We start from the raw sequence: 23,420 nt of genomic DNA on the forward strand, positions 1-23,420 counted from the left end.
TGGTGAGTAGTGAGGATGATTGGTGAGGGTGAGTGGTGAGGGTGAGTGGTGAGGGTGATTGGTGAGCATGAATGGTGAGGGGTGAGTGGTGAGGGAGAGGGGTGAGTGGTGAGTGGTGAGCGTGAGTGGTGAGAGTGAGTGGTGAGTGGAAAGGGTTAGTGGTGAGGGTGAGTGGTGAGCGTGAGTGGTGAGGCAGAGGGGTGAGTGGTGAAGGTGAGTGGTGAGGGAAAGGAGTGAGTTGTGAGTGGTGAGGGTGAATGGTGAGTTGTTAGGGTGAGTGGTGAGTGGTGAGTGTGAGTGGTGAGGGTGGGTGGTGAGCGTGAGTGGTGAGGGTGAGTGGTGAGTTTGAGTGTTGAGGGTGAGTGTGAGTGGTGAGGGTGAGTGGTGAGGGTGAGTGGTGAGTTTGAGTGTTGAGGGTGAGTGTGAGTGGTGAGGGTGAGTGGTGAGGGTGAGTGGTAAGTGTGAGTCGTGAGGGTGAGGGGTGAGTGTGAGTGGTGAGTGGTGAGAGTGAGTAGTGAGGGTGAGTGGTGAGTGGTGAGAGTGAGTGGTGAGAGTGAGTGGTGAGGGTGAGGGTGAGTGGTGAGTAGTGAGAGGTGAGTGGTGAGGGTGAGTGGTGAGGTTGAGTGTAGAGGGTGAGTGTGAGTGGTGATGGTGACTGGTGGTGGTGACGGTGAGTGGTGGTGGTGAGGGTGAGTAGTGAGAGTGAGTGGTGAGGTTGAGTGGTGGTGGTGAGGGTGAGTCATGGTGAGGGTGAGGGTGAGGGAGAGGGTGAGTGGTGAGGGTGAGTGGTGAGCGTGAGTTGTGAGGGTGAGTGGTGGTGGTGAGGGTGAGTGGTGAGGATGATTGGTGAGGGTGATTGGTGAGGGAGAGTGGTGAGAGTGAGTGGTGAGTGGTGAGGGTGAGTTATGAAAGTGAGGGTGAGTGGTGAGGGTGAGTGGTGAGGATGAGTGGTGAGGATGAGGGGTGAGAAGTGAGGGTGATTGGTGAGGCAGAGTGGTGAGGGTGAATAGTGAGAGTGAGTAGTGAGGGTGAGTGGTGAGGGTAAGTGGTGAGCGAGAGTGGTGAGTGGTGAGGGTGAGTTGTGACGAAGAGTGGTGTGGAAGAGTGGTGAGGAAGAGTGGTGAGGGTGAGAGTGAGTGGTGAGGGTGAGTGGTGAGGGTGAGTGGTGGTGGTGAGGGTGAGTGGTGGTGGTGAGGGTGAGTGGTAAGTGTGAGTGGTGAGGGAGAGGGTGAGTGGTGAGGGTGAGTAGTGAGCGTGAGTGGTGAGGGTGAGTGGTGAGGGTGAGTGGTGAGGATGATTGGTGAGGGTGATTGGTGAGGGAGAGTGGTGAGAGAGATTGGTGAGTGCTGAGGAAGAGTGGTGAGGAAGAGTGGTGAGGAAGAGTGGTGAAGAAGAGTGGTGAGAAAGAGTGGTGAGGGTGAGTGGTGAGGGTGAGTTGTGAGGGTGAGTGGTGAGGGTGAGTCGTGAGCGTGAGTGGTGAGGGAGAGGGGTGAGTGGTGAGGGTGAGTGGTGAGGGAGAGGGGTGAGTGGTCAGTGGTGAAGAAGAGTGGTGAGTAGTGAGGATGATTGGTGAGGGTGAGTGGTGAGGGTGAGTGGTGAGGGTGATTGGTGAGCATGAATGGTGAGGGGTGAGTGGTGAGGGAGAGGGGTGAGTGGTGAGTGGTGAGCGTGAGTGGTGAGAGTGAGTGGTGAGTGGAAAGGGTTAGTGGTGAGGGTGAGTGGTGAGCGTGAGTGGTGAGGCAGAGGGGTGAGTGGTGAAGGTGAGTGGTGAGGGAAAGGAGTGAGTTGTGAGTGGTGAGGGTGAATGGTGAGTTGTTAGGGTGAGTGGTGAGTGGTGAGTGTGAGTGGTGAGGGTGAGTGGTGAGCGTGAGTGGTGAGGGTGAGTGGTGAGTTTGAGTGTTGAGGGTGAGTGTGAGTGGTGAGGGTGAGTGGTGAGGGTGAGTGGTAAGTGTGAGTCGTGAGGGTGAGGGGTGAGTGTGAGTGGTGAGTGGTGAGAGTGAGTAGTGAGGGTGAGTGGTGAGTGGTGAGAGTGAGTGGTGAGGGTGAGGGTGAGTGGTGAGTAGTGAGAGGTGAGTGGTGAGGGTGAGTGGTGAGGTTGAGTGTTGAGGGTGAGTGTGAGTGGTGAGGGTGACTGGAAGTGGTGAGGGTGAGTGGTGGTGGTGGTGAGGGTGAGTAGTGAGAGTGAGTCGTGAGGGTGAGTGGTGGTGGTGAGGGTGAGTGGTGGTGGTGAGGGAGAGGGTGAGTGGTGAGGGTGAATGGTGAGCGTGAGTGGTGAGGGTGAGTGGTGGTGATGAGGGTGAGTGGTGAGGATGATTGGTGAGGGTGATTGGTGAGGGAGAGTGGTGAGAGTGAGTGGTGAGTGGTGAGGGTGAGTGATGAAAGTGAGGGTGAGTGGTGAGGGTGAGTGGTGAGGGTGAGTGGTGAGGATGAGTGGTGAGGATGAGGGGTGAGTAGTGAGGGTGATTGGTGAGGGAGAGTGGTGAGGGTGAATAGTGAGAGTGAGTAGTGAGGGTGAGGGTGAGTGGTGAGGGTAAGTGGTGAGCGAGAGTGGTGAGTGGTGAGGGTGAGTTGTGAGGAAGAGTGGTGAGGAAGAGTGGTGAGCAAGAGTGGTGAGGGTGAGAGTGAGTGGTGAGGGTGACTGGTGGTGGTGAGGGTGAGTGGTGGTGAGGGTGAGTAGTGAGAGTGAGTGGTGAGGGTGAGTGGTGGTGGTGAGGGTGAGTGGTGGTGGTGAGGGTGAGTGGTAAGTGTGAGTGGTGAGGGAGAGGGTGAGTGGTGAGGGTGAGTGGTGAGCGTGAGTGGTGAGGGTGAGTGGTGGTGGTGAGGGTGAGTGGTGAGGATGATGGGTGAGGGTGATTGGTGAGGGAGAGTGGTGAGAGTGAGTGGTGAGTTGTGAGGGTGAGTGATGAAAGTGAGGGTGAGTGGTGAGGATGAGTGGTGAGGATGAGGGGTGAATAGTGAGAGTGAGTAGTGAGGGTGAGTGGTGAGGGTAAGTGGTGAGCGAGATTGGTGAGTGCTGAGAGTGAGTTGTGAGGAAGAGTGGTGAGGAAGAGTGGTGAGGAAGAGTGGTGAGGAAGAGTGGTGAGAAAAGTGGTGAGGGTGAGTGGTGAGGGTGAGTTGTGAGGGTGAGTGGTGGAGGGTGAGTCGTGAGCGTGAGTGGTGAGGGAGAGGGGTGAGTGGTGAGGGTGAGTGGTGAGGGAGAGGGGTGAGTGGTCAGTGGTGAAGAAGAGTGGTGAGTAGTGAGGATGATTGGTGAGGGTGAGTGGTGAGCGTGAGTGGTGAGGGGTGAGTGGTGAGGGAGAGGGGTGAGTGGTGAGTGGTGAACGTGAGTGGTGAGAGTGAGTGATGAGTGGAAAGGGTTCGTGTTGAGGGTGAGTGGTGAGCGGTGAGGGAGAGGGGTGAGTGGTGAAGGTGAGTGGTGAGGGAAAGGAGTGAGTTGTGAGTGGTGAGGGTGAATGGTGAGTTGTTAGGGTGAGTGGTGAGTGGTGAGTGTGAGTGGTGAGGGTGAGTGGTGAGCGTGAGTGGTGAGGGTGAGTGGTGAGTTTGAGTGTTGAGGGTGAGTGTGATTGGTGAGGGTGAGTGGTGAGGGTGAGTGGTAAGTGTGAGTCTTGAGGGTGAGGGGTGAGTGTGAGTGGTGAGTGGTGAGAGTGAGTAGTGAGGGTGAGTGGTGAGTGGTGAGAGTGAGTGGTGAGAGTGAGTGATGAGTGGAAAGGGTTCGTGTTGAGGGTGAGTGGTGAGCGGTGAGGGAGAGGGGTGAGTGGTGAAGGTGAGTGGTGAGGGAAAGGAGTGAGTTGTGAGTGGTGAGAGTGAATGGTGAGTTGTTAGGGTGAGTGGTGAGTGGTGAGTGTGAGTGGTGAGGGTGAGTGGTGAGCGTGAGTGGTGAGGGTGAGTGGTGAGTTTGAGTGTTGAGGGTGAGTGTGATTGGTGAGGGTGAGTGGTGAGGGTGAGTGGTAAGTGTGAGTCTTGAGGGTGAGGGGTGAGTGTGAGTGGTGAGTGGTGAGAGTGAGTAGTGAGGGTGAGTGGTGAGTGGTGAGAGTGAGTGGTGAGAGTGAGTGGTGAGGGTGAGGGTGAGTGGTGCGAAGTGAGAGGTGAGTGGTGAGGGTGAGTGGTGAGGTTGAGTGTTGAGGGTGAGGGTGAGTGTGAGTGGTGAGGGTGACTGGTGGTGGTGAGGGTGAGTGGTGAGGATGATTGGTGAGGGTGATTGGTGAGGGAGAGTGGTGAGAGTGAGTTGTGAGTGGTGAGGGTGAGTGATGAAAATGAGGGTGAGCGGTGAGGGTGAGTGGTGAGGGTGAGTGGTGAGGATGAGTGGTGAGGATGACGGGTGAGTAGTGAGGGTGATTGGTGAGGGAGAGTGGTGAGGGTGAATAGTGAGAGTGAGTAGTGAGGGTGAGTGTGAGTGGTGAGGGTAAGTGGTGAGCGAGAGTGGTGAGTGGTGAGGGTGAGTTGTGAGGAAGAGTGGTGAAGAAGAGTGGTGAGGAAGAGTGGTGAGGAAGAGTGGTGAGGGTGAATGGTGAGGGTGAGTGGTGAGGGTGAGTTGTGAGAGTAAGTGGTGATGGTGAATGGTGAGGGTGAGTGGTGAGGGTGAGTGGTGAGGTTGAGTGGTAAGCGTGAGTGGTGAGGGAGAGGGGTGAGTGGCGAGGGTGAGTGGTGAGGGTGAGTGGTAAGGGAGAGGGGTGAGTGGTCAGTGGTGGAGAAGAGTGGTGAGTAGTGAGGATGATTGGTGAGGATGAGTGGTGAGGGTGAATGGTGAGGGCTGAGTTGTGAGAGTGAGTGGTGAGGGAGAGGGGTGAGTGGTGAGGGAGAGGGGTGAGTGGTGAGTGGTGAGCGTGAGTGGTGAGAGTGAGTGGTGAGTGGTAAGGGTAAGTGGTGAGGGTGAGTGGTAAGTGTGAGTCGTGAGGGTGAGGGGTGAGTGTGAGTGGTGAGTGGTGAGTGGTGAGAGTGAGTAGTGAGGGTGAGTGGTGAGTGGTGAGAGTGAGTGGTGAGAGTGAGTGGTGAGGGTGAGTGGTGAGAAGTGAGAGGTGAGTGGTGAGGGTGAGTGGTGAGGTTGAGTGTTGAGGGTGAGTGTGAGTGGTGAGGGTGACTGGTGGTGGTGAGGGTGAGTGGTGGTGGTGGTGAGGGTGAGTAGTGAGAGTGAGTGGTGAGGGTGAGTGGTGGTGGTGAGGGTGAGTGGTGGTGGTGAGGGTGAGGGAGAGGGTGAGTGGTGAGGGTGAGTGGTGAGCGTGAGTGGTGAGGGTGAGTGGTGGTGGTGAGGGTGAGTGGTGAGGATGATTGGTGAGGGTGATTGGTGAGGGAGAGTGGTGAGAGTGAGTGGTGAGTGGTGAGGGTGAGTGATGAAAGTGAGGGTGAGTGGTGAGGGTGAGTGGTGAGGGTGAGTGGTGAGGATGAGTGGTGAGGATGAGGGTTGAGTAGTGAGGGTGATTGGTGAGGGAGAGTAGTGAGGGTGAATAGTGAGAGTGAGTAGTGAGGGTGAGTGTGAGTGGTGAGGGTAAGTGGTGAGCGAGAGTGGTGAGTGGTGAGGGTGAGTTGTGAGGAAGAGTGGTGAGGAAGAGTGGTGAGGAAGAGTGGTGAGGAAGAGTGGTGAGGGTGAGGGTGAGTGGTGAGAAGTGAGAGGTGAGTGGTGAGGGTGAGTGGTGAGGTTGAGTGTTGAGGGTGAGTGTGAGTGGTGAGGGTGACTGGTGGTGGTGAGGGTGAGTGGTGGTGGTGAGGGTGAGGGAGAGGGTGAGTGGTGAGGGTGAATGGTGAGCGTGAGTGGTGAGGGTGAGTGGTGGTGATGAGGGTGAGTGGTGAGGATGATTGGTGAGGGTGATTGGTGAGGGAGAGTGGTGAGAGTGAGTGGTGAGTGGTGAGGGTGAGTGATGAAAGTGAGGGTGAGTGGTGAGGGTGAGTGGTGAGGGTGAGTGGTGAGGGTGAGTGGTGAGAATGAGTGGTGAGGATGAGGGGTGAGTAGTGAGGGTGATTGGTGAGGGAGAGTGGTGAGGGTGAATAGTGAGAGTGAGTAGTGAGGGTGAGGGTGAGTGGTGAGGGTAAGTGGTGAGCAAGAGTGGTGAGTGGTGAGGGTGAGTTGTGAGGAAGAGTGGTGAGGAAGAGTGGTGAGCAAGAGTGGTGAGTGTGAGAGTGAGTGGTGAGTGTGACTGGTGGTGGTGAGGGTGAGTGGTGAGGATGATTGGTGAGGGTGATTGGTGAGGGAGAGTGGTGAGAGTGAGTTGTGAGTGGTGAGGGTGAGTGATGAAAATGAGGGTGAGCGGTGAGGGTGAGTGGTGAGGGTGAGTGGTGAGGATGAGTGGTGAGGATGAGGGGTGAGTAGTGAGGGTGATTGGTGAGGGAGAGTGGTGAGGGTGAATAGTGAGAGTGAGTAGTGAGGGTGAGTGTGAGTGGTGAGGGTAAGTGGTGAGCGAGAGTGGTGAGTGGTGAGGGTGAGTTGTGAGGAAGAGTGGTGAAGAAGAGTGGTGAGGAAGAGTGGTGAGGAAGAGTGGTGAGGGTGAGTGGTGAGGGTGAGTGGTGAGGGTGAGTTGTGAGAGTAAGTGGTGAGGGTGAATGGTGAGGGTGAGTGGTGAGGGTGAGTGGTGAGGTTGAGTGGTGAGCGTGAGTGGTGAGGGAGAGGGGTGAGTGGCGAGGGTGAGTGGTGAGGGTGAGTGGTAAGGGAGAGGGGTGAGTGGTCAGTGGTGAAGAAGAGTGGTGAGTAGTGAGGATGATTGGTGAGGATGAGTGGTGAGGGTGAATGGTGAGGGCTGAGTTGTGAGAGTGAGTGGTGAGGGAGAGGGGTGAGTGGTGAGGGAGAGGGGTGAGTGGTGAGTGGTGAGCGTGAGTGGTGAGAGTGAGTGGTGAATGGTAAGGGTAAGTGGTGAGGGTGAGTGGTAAGTGTGAGTCGTGAGGGTGAGGGGTGAGTGTGAGTGGTGAGAGTGAGTAGTGAGGGTGAGTGGTGAGTGGTGAGAGTGAGTGGTGAGAGTGAGTGGTGAGGGTGAGTGGTGAGGGTGAGTGATGAAAGTGAGGGTGAGTAGTGAGGGTGATTGGTGAGGGAGAGTGGTGAGGGTGAATAGTGAGAGTGAGTAGTGAGGGTGAGGGTGAGTGGTGAGAGTAAGTGGTGAGTGAGAGTGGTGAGTGGTGAGGGTGAGTTGTGAGGAAGAGTGGTGAGGAAGAGTGGTGAGCAAGAGTGGTGAGGGTGAGAGTGAGTGGTGAGTGTGACTGGTGGTGGTGAGGGTGAGTGGTGGTGAGGGTGAGTAGTGAGAGTGAGTGGTGAGGGTGAGTGGTGGTGGTGAGGGTGAGTGGTGGTGGTTAGGGTGAGTGGTAAGTGTGAGTGGTGAGGGAGAGGGTGAGTGGTAAGGGTCAGTGGTGAGCGTCAGTGGTGAGGGTGAGTGGTGGTGGTGAGGGTGAGTGGTGAGGATGATGGGTGAGGGTGATTGGTGAGGGTGATTGGTGAGGGAGAGTGGTGAGAGTGAGTGGTGAGTTGTGAGGGTGAGTGATGAAAGTGAGGGTGAGTGGTGAGGATGAGTGGTGAGGATGAGGGGTGAATAGTGAGAGTGAGTAGTGAGGGTGAGTGGTGAGGGTAAGTGGTGAGCGAGATTGGTGAGTGCTGAGGGTGAGTTGTGAGGAAGAGTGGTGAGGAAGAGTGGTGAGGAAGAGTGGTGAGGAAGAGTGGTGAGAAAGAGTGGTGAGGGTGAGTGGTGAGGGTGAGTTGTGAGGGTGAGTGGTGGAGGGTGAGTCGTGAGCGTGAGTGGTGAGGGAGAGGGGTGAGTGGTGAGGGTGAGTGGTGAGGGAGAGGGGTGAGTGGTCAGTGGTGAAGAAGAGTGGTGAGTAGTGAGGATGATTGGTGAGGGTGAGTGGTGAGCGTGAGTGGTGAGGGGTGAGTGGTGAGGGAGAGGGGTGAGTGGTGAGTGGTGAACGTGAGTGGTTAGAGTGAGTGATGAGTCGAAAGGGTTCGTGTTGAGGGTGAGTGGTGAGCGTGAGTGGTGAGGGAGAGGGGTGAGTGGTGAAGGTGAGTGGTGAGGGAAAGGAGTGAGTTGTGAGTGGTGAGGGTGAATGGTGAGTTGTTAGGGTGAGTGGTGAGTGGTGAGTGTGAGTGGTGAGGGTGAGTGGTGAGCGTGAGTGGTGAGGGTGAGTGGTGAGTTTGAGTGTTGAGGGTGAGTGTGATTGGTGAGGGTGAGTTGTGAGGAAGAGTGGTGAAGAAGAGTGGTGAGGAAGAGTGGTGAGGAAGAGTGGTGAGGGTGAGTGGTGAGGGTGAGTGGTGAGGGTGAGTTGTGAGAGTAAGTGGTGAGGGTGAATGGTGAGGGTGAGTGGTGAGGGTGAGTGGTGAGGTTGAGTGGTGAGCGTGAGTGGTGAGGGAGAGGGGTGAGTGGCGAGGGTGAGTGGTGAGGGTGAGTGGTAAGGGAGAGGGGTGAGTGGTCAGTGGTGAAGAAGAGTGGTGAGTAGTGAGGATGATTGGTGAGGATGAGTGGTGAGGGTGAATGGTGAGGGCTGAGTTGTGAGAGTGAGTGGTGAGGGAGAGGGGTGAGTGGTGAGGGAGAGGGGTGAGTGGTGAGTGGTGAGCGTGAGTGGTGAGAGTGAGTGGTGAATGGTAAGGGTAAGTGGTGAGGGTGAGTGGTAAGTGTGAGTCGTGAGGGTGAGGGGTGAGTGTGAGTGGTGAGTGGTGAGAGTGAGTAGTGAGGGTGAGTGGTGAGTGGTGAGAGTGAGTGGTGAGAGTGAGTGGTGAGGGTGAGTGGTGAGGGTGAGTGATGAAAGTGAGGGTGAGTAGTGAGGGTGATTGGTGAGGGAGAGTGGTGAGGGTGAATAGTGAGAGTGAGTAGTGAGGGTGAGGGTGAGTGGTGAGGGTAAGTGGTGAGTGAGAGTGGTGAGTGGTGAGGGTGAGTTGTGAGGAAGAGTGGTGAGGAAGAGTGGTGAGCAAGAGTGGTGAGGGTGAGAGTGAGTGGTGAGTGTGACTGGTGGTGGTGAGGGTGAGTGTTGGTGAGGGTGAGTAGTGAGAGTGAGTGGTGAGGGTGAGTGGTGGTGGTGAGGGTGAGTGGTGGTGGTTAGGGTGAGTGGTAAGTGTGAGTGGTGAGGGAGAGGGTGAGTGGTAAGGGTCAGTGGTGAGCGTCAGTGGTGAGGGTGAGTGGTGGTGGTGAGGGTGAGTGGTGAGGATGATGGGTGAGGGTGATTGGTGAGGGAGAGTGGTGAGAGTGAGTGGTGAGTTGTGAGGGTGAGTGATGAAAGTGAGGGTGAGTGGTGAGGATGAGTGGTGAGGATGAGGGGTGAATAGTGAGAGTGAGTAGTGAGGGTGAGTGGTGAGGGTAAGTGGTGAGCGAGATTGGTGAGTGCTGAGGGTGAGTTGTGAGGAAGAGTGGTGAGGAAGAGTGGTGAGGAAGAGTGGTGAGGAAGAGTGGTGAGAAAGAGTGGTGAGGGTGAGTGGTGAGGGTGAGTTGTGAGGGTGAGTGGTGGAGGGTGAGTCGTGAGCGTGAGTGGTGAGGGAGAGGGGTGAGTGGTGAGGGTGAGTGGTGAGGGAGAGGGGTGAGTGGTCAGTGGTGAAGAAGAGTGGTGAGTAGTGAGGATGATTGGTGAGGGTGAGTGGTGAGCGTGAGTGGTGAGGGGTGAGTGGTGAGGGAGAGGGGTGAGTGGTGAGTGGTGAACGTGAGTGGTTAGAGTGAGTGATGAGTCGAAAGGGTTCGTGTTGAGGGTGAGTGGTGAGCGTGAGTGGTGAGGGAGAGGGGTGAGTGGTGAAGGTGAGTGGTGAGGGAAAGGAGTGAGTTGTGAGTGGTGAGGGTGAATGGTGAGTTGTTAGGGTGAGTGGTGAGTGGTGAGTGTGAGTGGTGAGGGTGAGTGGTGAGCGTGAGTGGTGAGGGTGAGTGGTGAGTTTGAGTGTTGAGGGTGAGTGTGATTGGTGAGGGTGAGTGGTGAGGGTGAGTAGTAAGTGTGAGTCTTGAGGGTGAGGGGTGAGTGTGAGTGGTGAGTGGTGAGAGTGAGTAGTGAGGGTGAGTGGTGAGTGGTGAGAGTGAGTGGTGAGAGTGAGTGGTGAGGGTGAGGGTGAGTGGTGCGAAGTGAGAGGTGAGTGGTGAGGGTGAGTGGTGAGGTTGAGTGTTGAGGGTGAGGGTGAGTGTGAGTGGTGAGGGTGACTGGTGGTGGTGAGGGTGAGTGGTGAGGATGATTGGTGAGGGTGAGTGGTGAGCGTGAGTGGTGAGGGGTGAGTGGTGAGGGAGAGGGGTGAGTGGTGAGTGGTGAACGTGAGTGGTGAGAGTGAGTGATGAGTCGAAAGGGTTCGTGTTGAGGGTGAGTGGTGAGCGTGAGTGGTGAGGGAGAGGGGTGAGTGGTGAAGGTGAGTGGTGAGGGAAAGGAGTGAGTTGTGAGTGGTGAGGGTGAATGGTGAGTTGTTAGGGTGAGTGGTGAGTGGTGAGTGTGAGTGGTGAGGGTGAGTGGTGAGCGTGAGTGGCGAGGGTGAGTGGTGAGTTTGAGTGTTGAGGGTGAGTGTGATTGGTGAGGGTGAGTGGTGAGGGTGAGTGGTAAGTGTGAGTCTTGAGGGTGAGGGGTGAGTGTGAGTGGTGAGTGGTGAGAGTGAGTAGTGAGGTTGAGTGGTGAGTGGTGAGAGTGAGTGGTGAGAGTGAGTGGTGAGGGTGAGGGTGAGGGTGAGTGGTGCGAAGTGAGAGGTGAGTGGTGAGGGTGAGTGGTGAGGTTGAGTGTTGAGGGTGAGGGTGAGTGTGAGTGGTGAGGGTGACTGGTGGTGGTGAGGGTGAGTGGTGAGGATGATTGGTGAGGGTGATTGGTGAGGGAGAGTGGTGAGAGTGAGTTGTGAGTGGTGAGGGTGAGTGATGAAAATGAGGGTGAGCGGTGAGGGTGAGTGGTGAGGGTGAGTGGTGAGGATGAGTGGTGAGGATGAGGGGTGAGTAGTGAGGGTGATTGGTGAGGGAGAGTGGTGAGGGTGAATAGTGAGAGTGAGTAGTGAGGGTGAGTGTGAGTGGTGAGGGTAAGTGGTGAGCGAGAGTGGTGAGTGGTGAGGGTGAGTTGTGAGGAAGAGTGGTGAAGAAGAGTGGTGAGGAAGAGTGGTGAGGAAGAGTGGTGAGGGTGAGTGGTGAGGGTGAGTGGTGAGGGTGAGTTGTGAGAGTAAGTGGTGAGGGTGAATGGTGAGGGTGTGTGGTGAGGGTGAGTGGTGAGGTTGAGTGGTGAGCGTGAGTGGTGAGGGAGAGGGGTGAGTGGCGAGGGTGAGTGGTGAGGGTGAGTGGTAAGGGAGAGGGGTGAGTGGTCAGTGGTGAAGAAGAGTGGTGAGTAGTGAGGATGATTGGTGAAGATGAGTGGTGAGGGTGAATGGTGAGGGCTGAGTTGTGAGAGTGAGTGGTGAGGGAGAGGGGTAAGTGGTGAGGGAGAGGGGTGAGTGGTGAGTGGTGAGCGTGAGTGGTGAGAGTGAGTGGTGAGTGGTAAGGGTAAGTGGTGAGGGTGAGTGGTAAGTGTGAGTCGTGAGGGTGAGGGTTGAGTGTGAGTGGTGAGAGTGAGTAGTGAGGGTGAGTGGTGAGTGGTGAGAGTGAGTGGTGAGAGTGAGTGGTGAGGGTGAGGATGAGTGGTGAGAAGTGAGAGGTGAGTTGTGAGGGTGAGTGGTGAGGTTGAGTGTTGAGGGTGAGTGTGAGTGGTGAGGGTGACTGGTGGTGGTGAGGGTGAGTGGTGGTGGTGGTGAGGGTGAGTAGTGAGAGTGAGTGGTGAGGGTGAGTGGTGGTGGTGAGGGTGAGTGGTGGTGGTGAGGGTGAGGGAGAGGGTGAGTGGTGAGGGTGAGTGGTGAGCGTGAGTGGTGAGGGTGAGTGGTGGTGGTGAGGGTGAGTGGTGAGGATGATTGGTGAGGGTGATTGGTGAGGGAGAGTGGTGAGAGTGAGTGGTGAGTGGTGAGGGTGAGTGATGAAAGTGAGGGTGAGTGGTGAGGGTGAGTGGTGAGGGTAAGTGGTGAGGATGAGTGGTGAGGATGAGGGGTGAGTAGTGAGCGTGATTGGTGAGGGAGAGTAGTGAGGGTGAATAGTGAGAGTGAGTAGTGAGGGTGAGTGTAAGTGGTGAGGGTAAGTGGTGAGCGAGAGTGGTGAGTGGTGAGGGTGAGTTGTGAGGAAGAGTGGTGAGGAAGAGTGGTGAGGAAGAGTGGTGAGGAAGAGTGGTGAGGGTGAGTGGTGAGGGTGAGTGGTGAGGGTGAGTTGTGAGAGTAAGTGGTGAGGGTGAATGGTGAGGGTGAGTGGTGAGGTTGAGTGGTGAGCGTGAGTGGTGAGTGAGAGGGGTGAGTGGTGAGGGTGAGTGGTGAGGGTGAGTGGTGAGGGAGAGGGGTGAGTGGTCAGTGGTGAAGAAGAGTGGTGAGTAGTGAGGATGATTGGTGAGGATGAGTGGTGAGGGTGAATGGTGAGGGCTGAGTTGTGAGAGTGAGTGGTGAGGGAGAGGGGTGAGTGGTGAGGGAGAGGGGTGAGTGGTGAGTGGTGAGCGTGAGTGGTGAGAGTGAGTGGTGAGTGGTAAGGGTGAGTGGTGAGGGTGAGTGGTGAGCGTGAGTGCTGAGGGAGAGGGGTGAGTGGTGAAGGTGAGTGGTGAGGGTGAATGGTGAGTGGTTAGGGTGAGTGGTGAGTGTGAGTGGTGAGCAGTGAGAGTGAGGGTGAGTGGTGAGAGTGAGTGGTGAGGGTCAGTGGTGAGTGGTGAGAAGTGAGTGGTGAGGGTGAGTGGTTAGTGGTGAGGGTGAGTGTTGAGGGTGAGTGAGTGTTGAGGGTGAGTGGTGGTGGCGAGGGTGAGTGAGTGTGAGTGGTGAGGGTGAGTGGTGGTGGTGACAGTGAGTGGTGAGCATGAGTGTTGAGAGAGTGGTGAGGGAGAGTGGAGAGGGAGAGTGGTGAGGGTGAGTAGTGAGTAGTGAGGGTGAGTGTTGAGGGTGAGTGGTGGTGGTGAGGGTGACTGTTGAGTGTGAGTGGTGAGGGTGAGTGGTGGTGGTGGTGAGGGTGAGGATGATTGGTGATAGTTAGTGGTGAGCGTGAGTGGTGAGGGTGAGTGGTGGTGGTGAGGGTGAGTGGTAAGCGTGAGTGTTGAGGGAGAGGGTGAGTGGTGAGGGTGAGTGGTGAGCGTGAGTGGTGAGGGTGAGTGGTTAGTGGTGAGGGAGAGTAGTGAGAGTGAGTGGTGAGTGGTGAGGGTTAGTGATGAAAGTGAGGGAGAGTGGTGAGGGTGAGTAGTGAACGAGAGTGATGAGTGGTGAGGATGAGTGGTGAGGGTGAGTTGTGAGGGTGAGTGGTGAGGGAGAGGGGTGAGTGGTGAGGGAGAGGGGTGAGTGGTCAGTGGTAAAGAAGAGTGGTGAGTAGTGAGGATGATTGCGGAGGGTGAGTGGTGAGGGTGAGTGGTGAGGGTGAGTGGTGAGCGTGAGTGTTGAGGGAGAGGGGTGTGTGGTGAGGGAGAGGGGTGAGTGGTGAGTGGTGAGGGTGAGTGGTGAGGGTGAGTGGTGAGCGTGAGTGGTGAGGGTGAGTGGTTAGTGGTGAGGGAGAGTAGTGAGAGTGAGTGGTGAGTGGTGAGGGTTAGTGATGAAAGTGAGGGTGAGTGGTGAGGGTGAGTGGTGTGGATGAGTGGTGAGGATGAGGGGTGAGTGGTGAGGGTGATTGGTGATGGAGAGTGGTTAGAGTGAGTAGTGAGAGTGAGTATTGAGGGTGAGTGGTGAGGGTGAGTGGTGAGGGTGAGTAGTGAACGAGAGTGATGTGTGGTGAGGATGAGTGGTGAGTTGTGAGGGTGAGTTGTGAGGGTGAGTGGTGAGGGAGAGGGGTGAGTGGTGAGGGAGAGGGGTGAGTGGTCAGTGGTGAAGAAGAGTGGTGAGTAGTGAGGATGATTGCGGATGGTGAGTGGTGAGGGTGAGTGGTGAGGGTGAGTGGTGAGGGTGAGTGGTGAGCGTGAGTGTTGAGGATGAGGGGTGAGTAGTGAGGGTGATTGGTGAGGGAGAGTGGTGAGGGTGAATAGTGAGAGTGAGTAGTGAGGGTGAGGGTGAGTGGTGAGGGTAAGTGGTGAGCGAGAGTGGTGAGTGGTGAGGGTGAGTTGTGAGGAAGAGTGGTGAGGAAGAGTGGTGAGCAAGAGTGGTGAGGGTGAGAGTGAGTGGTGAGGGTGACTGGTGGTGGTGAGGGTGAGTGGTGGTGAGGGTGAGTAGTGAGAGTGAGTGGTGAGGGTGAGTGGTGGTGGTGAGGGTGAGTGGTAAGTGTGAGTGGTGAGGGAGAGGGTGAGTGGTGAGGGTGAGTGGTGAGCATGAGTGGTGAGGGTGAGTGGTGGTGGTGAGGGTGAGTGGTGAGGATGATGGGTGAGGGTGATTGGTGAGGGAGAGTGGTGAGAGTGAGTGGTGAGTTGTGAGGATGAGTGGTGAGGATGAGGGGTGAATAGTGAGAGTGAGTAGTGAGGGTGAGTGGTGAGGGTAAGTGGTGAGCGAGATTGGTGAGTGCTGAGGGTGAGTTGTGAGGAAGAGTGGTGAGGAAGAGTGGTGAGGAAGAGTGGTGAGGAAGAGTGGTGAGAAAGAGTGGTGAGGGTGAGTGCTGAGGGTGAGTTGTGAGGGTGAGTGGTGGAGGGTGAGTCGTGAGCGTGAGTGGTGAGGGAGAGGGGTGAGTGCTGAGGGTGAGTGGTGAGGGAGAGGGGTGAGTGGTCAGTGGTGAAGAAGAGTGGTGAGTAGTGAGGATGATTGGTGAGGGTGAGTGGTGAGCGTGAGTGGTGAGGGGTGAGTGGTGAGGGAGAGGGGTGAGTGGTGAGTGGTGAGCGTGAGTGGTGAGAGTGAGTGATGAGTGGAAAGGGTTCGTGTTGAGGGTGAGTGGTGAGCGTGAGTGGTGAGGGAGAGGGGTGAGTGGTGAAGGTGAGTGGTGAGGGAAAGGAGTGAGTTGTGAGTGGTGAGGGTGAATGGTGAGTTGTTAGGGTGAGTGGTGAGTGGTGAGTGCGAGTGGTGAGGGTGAGTGGTGAGCGTGAGTGGTGAGGGTGAGTGGTGAGTTTGAGTGTTGAGGGTGAGTGTGATTAGTGAGGGTGAGTGGTGAGGGTGAGTGGTAATTGTGAGTCTTGAGGGTGAGGGGTGAGTGTGAGTGGTGAGTGGTGAGAGTGAGTAGTGAGGGTGAGTGGTGAGTGGTGAGAGTGAGTGGTGAGAGTGAGTGGTGAGGGTGAGGGTGAGTGGTGCGAAGTGAGAGGTGAGTGGTGAGTGTGAGTGGTGAGGTTGAGTGTTGAGGGTGAGGGTGAGTGTGAGTGGTGAGGGTGACTGGTGGTGGTGAGGGTGAGTGGTGAGGATGATTGGTGAGGGTGATTGGTGAGGGAGAGTGGTGAGAGTGAGTTGTGAGTGGTGAGGGTGAGTGATGAAAATGAGGGTGAGCGGTGAGGGTGAGGGTGAGTGGTGAGGATGAGTGGTGAGGATGAGGGGTGAGTAGTGAGGGTGATTGGTGAGGGAGAGTGGTGAGGGTGAATAGTGAGAGTGAGTAGTGAGGGTGAGTGTGAGTGGTGAGGGTAAGTGGTGATCGAGAGTGGTGAGTGGTGAGGGTGAGTTGTGAGGAAGAGTGGTGAAGAAGAGTGGTGAGGAAGAGTGGTGAGGAAGAGTGGTGAGGGTGAGTGGTGAGGGTGAGTGGTGAGGGTGAGTTGTGAGAGTAAGTGGTGATGGTGAATGGTGAGGGTGAGTGGTGAGGGTGAGTGGTGAGGTTGAGTGGTGAGCGTGAGTGGTGAGGGAGAGGGGTGAGTGGCGAGGGTGAGTGGTGAGGGTGAGTGGTAAGGGAGAGGGGTGAGTGGTCAGTGGTGAAGAAGAGTGGTGAGTAGTGAGGATGATTGGTGAGGATGAGTGGTGAGGGTGAATGGTGAGGGCTGAGTTGTGAGAGTGAGTGGTGAGGGAGAGGGGTGAGTGGTGAGGGAGAGGGGTGAGTGGTGAGTGGTGAGCGTGAGTGGTGAGAGTGAGTGGTGAGTGGTTAGGGTAAGTGGTGAGGGTGAGTGGTAAGTGTGAGTCGTGAGGGTGAGGGGTGAGTGTGAGTGGTGAGTGGTGAGAGTGAGTAGTGAGGGTGAGTGGTGAGTGGTGAGAGTGAGTGGTGAGAGTGAGTGGTGAGGGTGAGGGTGAGTGGTGAGAAGTGAGAGGTGAGTGGTGAGGGTGAGTGGTGAGGTTGATTGTTGAGGGTGAGTGTGAGTGGTGAGGGTGACTGGTGGTGGTGAGGGTGAGTGGTGGTGGTGGTGAGGGTGAGTAGTGAGAGTGAGTGGTGAGGGTGAGTGGTGGTGGTGAGGGTGAGTGGTGGTGGTGAGGGTGAGGGAGAGGGTGAGTGGTGAGGGTGAGTGGTGAGCGTGAGTGGTGAGGGTGATTGGTGGTGGTGAGGGTGAGTGGTGAGGATGATTGGTGAGGGTGATTGGTGAGGGAGAGTGGTGAGAGTGAGTGGTGAGTGGTGAGGGTGAGTGATGAAAGTGAGGGTGAGCAGTGAGGGTGAGTGGTGAGGGTGAGTGGTGAGGATGAGTGGTGAGGATGAGGGGTGAGTAGTGAGGGCGATTGGTGAGGGAGAGTGGTGAGGGTGAATAGTAAGAGTGAGTAGTGAGGGTGAGTGTGAGTGGTGAGGGTAAGTGGTGAGCGAGAGTGGTGAGTGGTGAGGGTGAGTTGTGAGGAAGAGTGGTGAGGAAGAGTGGTGAGGAAGAGTGGTGAGGAAGAGTGGTGAGGGTGAATGGTGAGGGTGAGTGGTGAGGGTGAGTTGTGAGAGTAAGTGGTGAGGGTGAATGGTGAGGGTGAGTGGTGAGGTTGAGTGATGAGCGTGAGTGGTGAGGGAGAGGGGTGAGTGGTGAGGGTGAGTGGTGAGGGTGAGTGGTGAGGGAGAGGGGTGAGTGGTCAGTGGTGAAGAAGAGTGGTGAGTAGTGAGGATGATTGGTGAGGATGAGTGGTGAGGGTGAATGGTGAGGGCTGAGTTGTGAGAGTGAGTGGTGAGGGAGAGGGGTGAGTGGTGAGTGGTGAGCGTGAGTGGTGAGAGTGAGTGGTGAGTGGTAAGGGTGATTGGTGAGGGTGAGTGGTGAGTGTGAGTGGTGAGCAGTGAGAGTGAGGGTGAGTGGTGAGAGTGAGTGGTGAGGGTCAGTGGTGAGTGGTGAGAAGTGAGTGGTGAGGGTGAGTGGTGAGTGGTGAGGGTGAGTGTTGAGGGTGAGTGAGTGTTGAGGTTGAGTGGTGGTGGCGAGGGTGAGTGAGTGTGAGTGGTGAGGGTGAGTGGTGGTGGTGAGAGTGAGTGGTGAGCGTGAGTGTTGAGAGAGTGGTGAGGGAGAGTGGAGAGGGAGAGTGGTGAGGGTGAGTAGTGAATAGTGAGGGTGAGTGTTGAGGGTGAGTGGTGGTGGTGAGGGTGACTGTTGAGTGTGAGTGGTGAGGGTGAGTGGTGGTGGTGGTGAGGGTGAGGATGATTGGTGATAGTTAGTGGTGAGCGTGAGTGGTGAGGGTGAGTGGTGGTGGTGAGGGTGAGTGGTAAGCGTGAGTGTTGAGGGAGAGGGTGAGTGGTTAGTGGTGAGGGAGAGTAATGAGAGTGAGGGTGAGTGGTGAGGGTGAGTGGTGAGCGTGAGTGGTGAGGGTGAGTGGTTAGTGGTGAGGGAGAGTAGTGAGAGTGAGTGGTGAGTGGTGAGGGTTAGTGATGAAAGTGAGGGTGAGTGGTGAGGGTGAGTGGTGAGGATGAGTGGTGAGGATGAGGGGTGAGTGGTGAGGGTGATTGGTGATGGAGAGTGGTTAGAGTGAGTAGTGAGAGTGAGTATTGAGGGTGAGTGGTGAGGGTGAGTGGTGAGGGTGAGTAGTGAACGAGAGTGATGAGTGGTGAGGATGAGTGGTGAGGGTGAGTTGTGAGGGTGAGTTGTGAGGGTGAGTGGTGAGGGAGAGGGGTGAGTGGTGAGGGAGAGGGGTGAGTGGTCAGTGGTGAAGAAGAGTGGTGAGTAGTGAGGATGATTGCGGAGGGTGAGTGGTGAGGGTGAGTGGTGAGGGTGAGTGGTGAGGGTGAGTGGTGAGCGTGAGTGTTGAGGGAAAGGGGTGTGTGGTGAGGGAGAGGGGTGAGTGGTGAGTGGTGAGGGTGAGTGGTGAGGGTGAGTGGTGAGCGTGAGTGGTGAGGGTGAGTGGTTAGTGGTGAGGGAGAGTAGTGAGAGTGAGTGGTGAGTGGTGAGGGTTAGTGATGAAAGTGAGGGTGAGTGGTGAGGGTGAGTGGTGAGGATGAGTGGTGAGGATGATGGGTGAGTGGTGAGGGTGATTGGTGATGGAGAGTGGTTAGAATGAGTAGTGAGAGTGAGTATTGAGGGTGAGTGGTGAGGGTGAGTGGTGAGGGTGAGTAGTAAACGAGAGTGATGTGTGGTGAGGATGAGTGGTGAGGGTGAGTTGTGAGGGTGAGTTGTGAGGGTGAGTGGTGAGGGAGAGGGGTGAGTGGTGAGGGAGAGGGGTGAGTGGTCAGTGGTGAAGAAGAGTGGTGAGTAGTGAGGATGATTGCGGAGGGTGAGTGGTGAGGGTGAGTGGTGAGGGTGAGTGGTGAGGGTGAGTGGTGAGCGTGAGTGTTGAGGGAGAGGGGTGTGTGGTGAGGGAGAGGGGTGAGTGGTGAGTGGTGAGGGTGAGTGGTGAGGGTGAGTTGTGAAGGTGAGTTGTGAGGGTGAGCGGTGAGGGTGAGTGGTGAGGGAGAGGGGTGAGTGGTGAGGGAGAGGGGTGAGTGGTCAGTGGTGAAGAACAGTGGTGAGTAGTGAGGATGATTGCGGAGGGTGAGTGGTGAGGGTGAGTGGTGAGTGGTGAGCGTGAGTGATGAGGGAGAGGGGTGAGTGGTGAGGGAGAGGGGTGAGTGGTGAGTGGTGAGCGTGAGTGGTGAGAGTGAGTGGTGAGGGTGAGTGTTGAGGGTGAGTGGTGAGCATCAGTGGTGAGGGAGAGGGGTGAGTGGTGAGGGTGAGTGGTGAGGGAGAGGGGTGAGTGGTGAGCGTGAGTGGTGAGTGGTTAGGGTGAGTGGTGAGTGGTGAGTGTGAGTGGTGAGGGTGAGGGTGAGTGGTGAGCGGTGAGAGTGAGGGTGAGTGGTGAGTGATGAGAGTGAGTGGTGAGGGTGAGGGTCAGTGGTGAGTGGTGAGAGGTGAGTGGTGAGGGTGAGTGGTGAGGGTGAGTGTTGAGGGTGAGTGAGTGTTGAGGGTGAGTGGTGGTGGTGAGGGTGAGTGTTGAGGGTGAGTGGTGGTGGCGAGGGTGAGTGAGTGTGAGTGGTGAGGGTGAGTGGTGGTGGTGAGAGTGAGTGGTGAGCGTGAGTGTTGAGAGAGTGGTGAAGGAGAGTGGTGATGGAGAGTGGTGAGAGTGAGTAGTGAGTAATGAGGGTGAGCGCTGAGGGTGAGTGGTGGTGGTGAGGGTGAGTGTTGAGGGTGAGTGGTGGTGGCGAGGGTTAGTGTGAGTGCTGAGGGTGAGTGGTGGTAGTGAGGGTGAGAGTGAGTGGTGAGCGTGAGTGTTGAGATAGTGGTGAGGGAGAGTGGTGAGGAAGAGTGGTGAGGGTGAGTAATGAGTAGTGAGGGTGAGTGGTGAGGGGTGAGTGTGAGTGGTGAGGGAGAGTGGTGATGGTGAGTGTTGAGGGTGAGTGAGGGAGAGTGGTGAGGGTGAATGGTGAGGGTGAGTGGTGAGGTTGAGCGGTGAGCGTGAGTGGTGAGTGGTGAGGGTGAGTGGTGAGGGTGAGTGGTGAGGGAGAGGGGTGAGTGGTCAATGGTGAAGAAGAGTGGTGAGTAGTGAGGATGATTGGTAAGGATGAGTGGTGAGGGTGAATGGTGAGGGCTGAGTTGTGAGAGTGAGTGGTGAGGGAGAGGGGTGAGTGGTGAGGGAGAGGGGTGAGTGGTGAGTGGTGAGCGTGAGTGGTGAGAGTGAGTGGTGAGTGGTAAGGGTGAGTGGTGAGGGTGAGTGGTGTGCGTGAGTGCTGAGGGAGAGGGGTGAGTGGTGAAGGTGAGTGGTGAGGGAGAGGGATGAGTGGTGAGTGGTGAGTGGTGAGGGTGAATGGTGAGTGGTGAGTGGTTAGGGTGAGTGGTGAGTGTGAGTGGTGAGTGGTGAGTGGTGAGCAGTGAGAGTGAGGGTGAGTGGTGAGAGTGAGTGGTGAGGGTCAGTGGTGAGTGGTGAGAAGTGAGTGGTGAGGGTGAGTGGTGGGTGGTGAGGGTGAGTGTTGAGGGTGAGTGAGTGTTGAGGGTGAGTGGTGGTGGCGAGGGTGAGTGAGTGTGAGTGGTGAGGGTGAGTGGTGGTGGTGAGGGTGACTGTTGAGTGTGAGTGGTGAGGGTGAGTGGTGGTGGTGAGGGTGAGGATGATTGGTGATAGTTAGTTGTGAGCGTGAGTGGTGAGGGTGAGTGGTGGTGGTGAGGGTGAGTGGTAAGCGTGAGTGTTGAGGGAGAGGGTGAGTGGTGAGGGTGAGTGGTGAGCGTGAGTGGTGAGGGTGAGTGGTTAGTGGTGAGGGAAAGTAGTGAGAGTGAGTGGTGAGTGGTGAGTGGTGAGGGTTAGTGATGAAAGTGAGGGTGAGTGGTGAGGGTGAGTGGTGAGGGTGAGTAGTGAACGAGAGTGATGAGTGGTGAGGATGAGTGGTGAGGGTGAGTTGTGAGGGTGAGTTGTGAGGGTGAGTGGTGAGGGAGAGGGGTGAGTGGTGAGGGAGAGGGGTGAGTGGTCAGTGGTGAAGAAGAGTGGTGAGTAGTGAGGATGATTGCGGAGGGTGAGTGGTGAGGGTGAGTGGTGAGGGTGAGTGGTGAGGGTGAGTGGTGAGCGTGAGTGTTGAGGGAGAGGGGTGAGTGGTGAGGGAGAGGGGTGAGTGGTGAGTGGTGAGGATGAGTGGTGAGGGTGAGTTGTGAGGGTGAGTTGTGAAGGTGAGTGGTGAGGGTGAGTGGTGAGGGAGAGGGGTGAGTGGTGAGGGAGAGGGGTGAGTGGTCAGTGGTGAAGAAGAGTGGTGAGTAGTGAGAATGATTGCGGAGTGTGAGTGGTGAGGGTGAGTGGTGAGTGGTGAGCGTGAGTGATGAGGGAGAGGGGTGAGTGGTGAGGGAGAGGGGTGAGTGGTGAGCATGAGTGGTTAGAGTGAGTGGTGAGGGTGAGTGTTGAGGGTGAGTGGTGAGCATCAGTGGTGAGGGAGAGGGGTGAGTGGTGAGGGTGAGTGGTGAGGGAGAGGGGTGAGTGGTGAGCGTGAGTGGTGAGTGGTTAGGGTGAGTGGTGAGTGGTGAGTGTGAGTGGTGAGGGTGAGGGTGAGTGGTGAGCGGTGAGAGTGAGGGTGAGTGGTGAGTGATGAGTGAGTGGTGAGGGTGAGTGGTGAGGGTGAGTGTTGAGGGTGAGTGAGTGGTGAGGGTGAGGGATGTTGGTGAGGGTGAGTGTTGAGGGTGAGTGGTGGTGGCGAGGGTGAGTGAGTGTGAGTGGTGAGGGTGAGTGGTGGTGGTGAGAGTGAGTGGTGAGCGTGAGTGTTGAGAGAGTGGTGAAGGAGAGTGGTGAGGGAGAGTGGTGAGAGTGAGTAGTGAGTAATGAGGGTGAGCGCTGAGGGTGAGTGGTGGTGGTGAGGGTGAGAGTGAGTGGTGAGCGTGAGTGTTGAGATAGTGGTGAGGGAGAGTGGTGAGGAAGAGTGGTGAGGGAGAGTGGTGATGGTGAGTGTTGAGGGTGAGTGGTGAGGGGTGAGTGTGAGTGGTGAGGGAGAGTGGTGATGGTGAGTGTTGAGGGTGAGTGAGGGAGAGTGGTGAGGGAGAGTGGTGAGGGTGAGTGGTGGTTGTGAGGCTGAGTGTTGAAGATGAGTGGTGGTGGTGAGGGTGAGTGGTGGTGGTGATGGTGAGGATGATTGGTGAAGGTGAGTGGTGAGCGTGAGTGTTGAGGGAGAGGGGTGAGTGGTGAGGGTGAGTGGTGAGAGAGTGGTGAGGGAGAGTGGTGAGGGAGAGTGGTGAGGGTGAGTAGTGGTGGTGAGGGTGAGTGGTGAGGGTGAGTGGTGATGGTGAGTGGTGAGGGAGAGTGGTGAGTGATGAGGGTGAGGGAGAGTGGTGAGGGAGAGTGGTGAGGGTGTATATATCTTTGCATATGATGACAGCAGTACATGCTGACGCTTTGTATGTTAAATGTAAAAACTAAATGTGTGAATGTGTGTGTCTGTTGGAAATTTTAAGCAAACTTGGCGACATGCAGTTTTTAAAACGGGAATAGGGCGATTCTAAAGTAATCTACAACCTTCGATGATTCCTTTGCGCGATTCAAAGAATCGATTCCTGGCGCGCTGGAGGTTTACATTTTTAATTAGAGTTTTATTTTCATTGGTTTGTTATGTTTTAAAGTTTTCAGGAGTTTTTAATTATATTTTTGCCCCGGTCAACGCCGAATATTTCCCATTCGTAGCAGTTTATATCAACTCTATAACCAACTTATATTAAACGGGAATAAGCCGATTCTAAATGAATCTACAACCTTCGATTTCTTTGCGCGATTCAGAGAATCGATTCTTGGCGCCGTCGGGTTTAATATTTTAATTACACAGTTGCATTTTCATTGGTATGTTATGTTTTAAAGCTTTCAGAAGATTTTAAATGTATTTTTCCCCCGGGCAACGCTGGGTATATCGAGTTTATAGCACAAATTATTCGCCTGACACGTGTGGGGTGTCGAGGCCTAGTACCGTGCAGAGCCTCCGGCCTTGCCTAGATTTCCCATCCGGCCGAGGCTGGGTGCTGGGGCCGCTACCCCCCCCCCCCCCCCGTGCTACAATAATACTGTCTAATCGCTATAATTTTATTATCTACCGACCCTATAATAGTCATTGCACACATTGGGGTGGGGGAGTGAAGAGGACGTTAAAATTGATTAATTTACCTCAGCGTCGCGTGTTAATGCGTGTGCATATTTTTAACGGGAATTAAAAATGGCGTCCACCCGGCAGCGACAGCGTTGCTGCCCGTTGCCAGGGGCAACCGCCTTCGTGCATGCGCAATGGCGTGCTTCGTCACGTGCCGGTCGGCAATAGTAAATAAATATTTAAAGAAAAATTGCACTAAATCGATAATCGGTCCGATTTAAAGTTTAGGAACGAAAAATCGGAAATGCCTATTTTCACCGCGGGGCCGGGGGCGTGCCCAACGGCAAAATTTAATCTCGGCGAATCCCACGGTCCGAGAGCCAAATTCCCCGCAAGCGAGCGTACGCAGACGGACAGAGAGACAGACAGACGGACAGACAGACAGACACACAGGCAGACAGACAGACAAAAAATGAATTATATAGGTTAGATTATTTTATTATTTCCGTTCTACGTGACTTTATCGAAAGAACCAAGATTATAATTTGCATAGTTACTCTAAACACATTCATTCGCAGAAACTATTTTTAAAAGAGAAAAAGCACTGAAGAACATCAGTTTTCACCTGGTAGAATGCATGTATTTTAATTTTCTCTCTAGCTCAGTGTCTCTCTTTTGGAAGTCACTTAACTCCAGGTTACATAAGATTGTTGTTTCCTTTGTCACAGGAAGGTCACAGGATGTGCCGACATGACACACACTTTACAGTGTTAATTAATCACCCTGAGCGTGTGAACATATTATGCCCTTAAAACTCTGGAG

Source organism: Lampetra planeri, chromosome 15 (genome assembly GCF_965212315.1).
Source record: "Lampetra planeri chromosome 15, kcLamPlan1.2.h2, whole genome shotgun sequence".
Taxonomy (NCBI): Eukaryota; Metazoa; Chordata; class Hyperoartia; order Petromyzontiformes; family Petromyzontidae; genus Lampetra; species Lampetra planeri.